Here is a 5237-nt window from a genome sequence, read left to right as displayed (position 1 = left end):
TCTTGTCATTTTCTGTCATTTCATTATTGTAACCAGTTGTCTTCCCCACCCCCCAACAAATATCTCTAGGAAGATTTGAGAGTAACTTTCCCCCAACTTTCATTTAAACAAAGAATCCTTGGGATTGAACCCAGAGAGGTGCTTTATCACTGGGCCACATCTCCAGCCCTTTTTATTTTAAGACAACATTTCTCCGAGTTGTTTTGGGCCTTGCTAAGTTGCTGAGGCTGACCTCAAACTTGTGATCCTCCTGCCTCAGCTTACCAAATTACTGGGATTACAGGCATGTGTCACCACACCCAACTAATAGCACAAATTCTGCTTAAACCAAATTTAGATGAGCATTGGTTCTAAGTTAGATTTTCTCTTGGATTAAGATTTTTAAAATAGGTAAAATACTTTAATGACATTTTAAAAACTATCCCACATTTTTAAATAAGAGTATAACATTCTTCTGAAAAAAAAATTTTTTTTTTTTTTTTTGGCACCTGGGTACTGGAGATTGAATTCGGGGCACTTAACCACCGAGCCACATCCCCAGCCCTATTTCGTATTTTATTTAGAGACAGGATCTCACTGAGTTGCTTAGCACACCTCGCTTTTGCTGAGGCTGGGGTTGAACTTGGGATCCTTGAGGATTATATGTGTGTGCTACTGCACCCGGCTTCTTCTGAATCTTATGTATTATGAAGCTATATGGTATCCCAGTCTATAGAAACAATTCACTAACTATTCCCCAGTGAGTAGATCATTTTTATTATATGACCATAAATTATAAATTTATAATAAATATATCAAATATTTGTGAGTTGATAAATTATTAGAAGTAAAGGCAAAAAGATATGAGCATTTTATTATTGCCATCATTGTTTAGGGATGCTCTTCCACTAATGCTGGATAAGGATATCAATTCTCTCATACTTGTTCCAGTAAACTATTTTTTCTTATTTATTTTGAAATGAGGGTCTGTCTTTGTTGCCTGCACTGGCCGTGAAGTCCTGGGGTTAAGCAATCCTGCCTCAGCCTCCTGAGTAGCTGGGGTTACAGGTGTGTGCCGCCACACTCGGCTTTCCTCGGGGTGGTCTGTGTGTAAGATCATATCCTCTGTACATAGACTGCGATTTGACTTTTTTCCAGATTTGGATACCTTTGTTTTTCTGTCGCTCTTACTAGCTGGGACACCCAATACTATTACATTGAGCACCAGTGGTTAGAATGGGTATCCTTGTTTCCTGATCTCAGAATTAAAGCTTTCAACTTTTAACCATTTGACTATGCTGTTTGCTTGGGCTTGTCACATATACCTCGATTATGTTGAGTTGTTCTATACTAGTTTGTAGGGTTTTTAGTGTAAAAGGACATGGAATTTTGCCCAACACACTTTATGCATCTATTGAGATGATTATTTTCTGTCCTTCATTCTGTTAATATGGTGTATCACATTTGTTAATTTGTGTATGTTGAAACATTTTTGCATTCCAGGTAAAAATCCACTTGATAATGGTAAATGATCCTCTTAATGTGCTGTTGAATTGTACATCTTGATCTGAGATGATGGCGATTCTTCTCATTTGACCTATTCATAGCATGAGTTGTTTTAAACGGATGCCCGCTAACTCCTTTGCCCTTCTGTTAAGGGTAGTTCTTCCTAGTGTTATCAACCTTGCATATACATTGTGGTAAAGTTAGCATGTTCCTGGAATTTATCACTTAGAATTTTTATTTAAGTTATGCTACCTTTTGAGGTTTTTGTACAAAAGTGTCAGAAGATTTGGAGTCTCTTTTTTTAATGTATTTTGTTTTTATTTTTACTGCATTTTGATTCATTTTCACACAAATGGGGTACAACTTTTCATTTCTATGGTTGTACATGATGTAGATTCACACCATTTGTGTAAGCATACCTGTATATAGGGTAATGTTTGTCTCATTACACCATCTTTCCTACCCCCCCGCCCCTCCTCCCTCTCATTTCCCTCTACATAATCCAAAGTTCCTCCATTATTCTCTTACCTCCTACCCCCCACACCCCCATTATGTGTCATCATCCACTTAACAGAGAAAACATTTGGCTTTTGTTTTTTGGGGATTGGCTTATTTCACTTAGCATGATATTCTCCAATTCCATCCATTTACCTGCAAATGCCATAACTTTATTATTATTTATGGTTGAATAATATTCCATTGTGTATATTTACCACAGTTTCTTTATTCATCAATTGAAGGGCATCTCAGTTGGTTCCACAATCTAGCTATTGTGAATGGAGCTGCTATAAACATTGATGTGGCTGTGTCACTGTAGTACGCTGATTTTAAGTCCTTTGGGTATAAATCAAGGTGTGGGATAGCTGGGTCAAATACTGGATCCATTCCAAGTTTTCTGAGGATTCTTCATACTGCTTTCAAGAGTGGCTGCACCAATTTACAACTCCACCAGCAATGTCCAAGTGTGCCTTTTTCCCCACATCCATGCCAACATCTGTTATTGCTTGTGTTCTAGAAAATAGCCATTCTAGCTGGAGTGAGATGAAATTTTAAAATATACTTTTATTAGTTGTTGATGGAACTTTGTTTACTTATTTATAGGTGGTGCTGAGAATCGAGCCCAGTGCCTCACACCAAGTGCTTTACCTCCAAGCCACAACCCCAGCCCTGGGGCTGCTCTTTACATGCTGATGTTTAACCCTAGGGTTTGTGTTGTAAAGGTTGTCTGTAATTCAACCATAATGTCTCGGCCTTTTATTTGCTAATTTTTCTGTTGCAATTTTCTCTTTCAAATCAGTTTTTTAAATTTATATTTTCTTTAACCACCCAGTTCCTAACTCCCCCCTTCTCATCTATTCCGGCTTATGGGCTAGCTGATGTTTTATTTTGTTCCACTTTACATTTTTACCTCGTGTGGTTTAAAAATATTTTCTCACTATCTGAGGTTTGTTTCCTTTGCTGCGAGGGAGCTTTTTAGATGATGCAGTTCTACTTTTTCTTTTGTTGCCTTTGTTTTGGTGTCCTAGTCAGACCAGTGTTGGGGTCCAGTTTCATTCTTTTGCTATAGTTTGGCGCTGGAACAGTCCCCAAAGTCCCATGTGTTTAAAAAAAAAAAAAAAAAAAAATCTTGATTCCCAAAGTATCGCTGTTGGGAGGTGATGGAGACTCTTAAGAGGTGGACCTAATGGAAGGTCACGGGGGTTTGTCCTTGAAAGGGGATAATAGGACCCTGTCCCTTCTCCTTCTTTTTCTCTCTCAGCCACGAGGTACCTCTGCCATGATGCGCTGCTTCACCACAGGCCTGAAGCCACAAGACCCATCTGTCTGGACTGAAACCTACAAAAACTGTGAGCCAAGACAAAACTTTTCTCTTTGAGTTGATTATTTTGTGTATTTGTTATAAGAACGGAAAGGTACCACGGGTATCCAGTTTTCCCAATACCATTTATTAAAGAGACCAGCCTTTCTCCTTGATGTGTGATATATTTTGTGCCACTACCATGTTGTTTTATTATTGCTTTCTGGTATATTTTTAAATTAGATAGTATGATGCCTCCTGCTTTATTTGTTTTGGTCAATAATGGTTTGGTTATTTAGGGGTTTTTTTAACAAAAAAAATTCAGAATTTCAATGAACTGTGCTCAATCTGTAGATTGCTTTGGAGAGTATAGACATTTTAATAGTATCCTCCAGTGGATGATCACAGAATCTGATCCCATTTGTGACTTTTTCAATTTTTTAAAATCAATTTTGTGGGTTTTATTTTTAATTGACAAAATTGTGTATACATGTACAATATATTTCGAAGTATGTATACAGTATGGAATGGCTAAGTTGAGCTAATTTATGCACTACCTTGTGTGTGCTGTGTGAGAAAGCTTAAAATCTCTTAGCAGTTTTCAAGAGTACAATACATTGTTTTAAACTAAAGTTACCACGTTATATAACAGAATTCTTAAAGTATTCCTCTTAAGTGAAATCTTGTAACCACTGACCAACATCTCCCTAACACCCCACCCCCACCCATCCCTGGAAACCACTGTCCTTTCTGCTTTTGCAGATTAGAACTTTTTTGAATTCCACATCTGAGATCATGAGGTATTTGTCTTTCAGTACCTGATTTATTACATGTGGGGTACACGTTCATGTTTCCCAAATGACAGGATTTCCTTATTTTTTAGGGCTGAATAAGTCCTGTTCTATGTATGTGTACACCATATTCATTCATCCATCAGTGGGCCCTCAGGCTGAGTTCATACCTTGGCTACTTTGGATAAGGCTGCAGTGATCCCGGGGGGTGCAGATCTATTTTGCTGTACTGATTTCATTTCTTTGGGGTGTAGTCCAGTAGTGTATTCCTGGATCATATGCTGCTGCTTTTCTTCGAGGACTCATTGTACTGTTTTCCATGATGGTTTTACTAACTTACATTCCCACCATAATGTGTAAGTGTTCCCTTTCTCTGCAGTTTGCCATTAGCAGTCTGAGGTGGTATCTTATTGATTTAATTTGCATTTCCTGTTGATTAGTGGTGGTGAGCATCTTTTCATATGCCTGTTGGCCCTTTGTTGAATAGGAACATATTATTGAATAGAAGCCACTATTTGGGTTTTTCTTTTGCTCATTTTTTAAAAATTGGTTTCTTCCTTGTAATTGAGTTGCTTTGCTTTGAGTTCCTTCCATACTTTGATTATTATATTCCCTCCTGCCTTGTATTTCTGTAGAGAAATTCCCTGTTAGTCTTATGGGAACGCCCTCAGATGTGATCTTTTCTTTTGTTGCTTTTAGAACCCTTTTTGATACTTGACTGCTTATAAAGTGTCTTAGTGTATTCCTGTTTGGGTTGAATCTGATCAGAGAACTTCAGTTTTCCTGCACCTGGATATTTGTGTCTTTTTCCAGATTTGGAAAGCTTTCTGCTATCCTTAAATAAACTTTCTATTCTTGTATCCATGTAGTTCACTCTTCTCTTTCTAGAACTCCTATCACTTGAATATTGCTCTCGATGCTGTCCCAAAATTCACATAAGCTTTTTTTGTTGGCAGAATATTGTTGGTTATATTTTTCATTTTACTCATTATATACTTTTCAATTCTGGAATTTGATTTTTTAAAACAATTTCTCATACTGGTTATAGTTTCATGGATTTTTCTGAATTGTTTCTCTATTTTCTTGCAGTTTGCTGGGTTTGAATTCTTTATCAGGCAGTCTGCAAATCTTTGTTTCCAGTTTTTTGGTGCACGCTTTTGTTC

The sequence above is a fragment of the Sciurus vulgaris genome (assembly GCF_902686455.1).
Source record: "Sciurus vulgaris genome assembly, chromosome: 18".
NCBI lineage: Eukaryota > Metazoa > Chordata > Mammalia > Rodentia > Sciuridae > Sciurus > Sciurus vulgaris.
Note: the sequence above shows the minus strand (reverse complement) of the source record.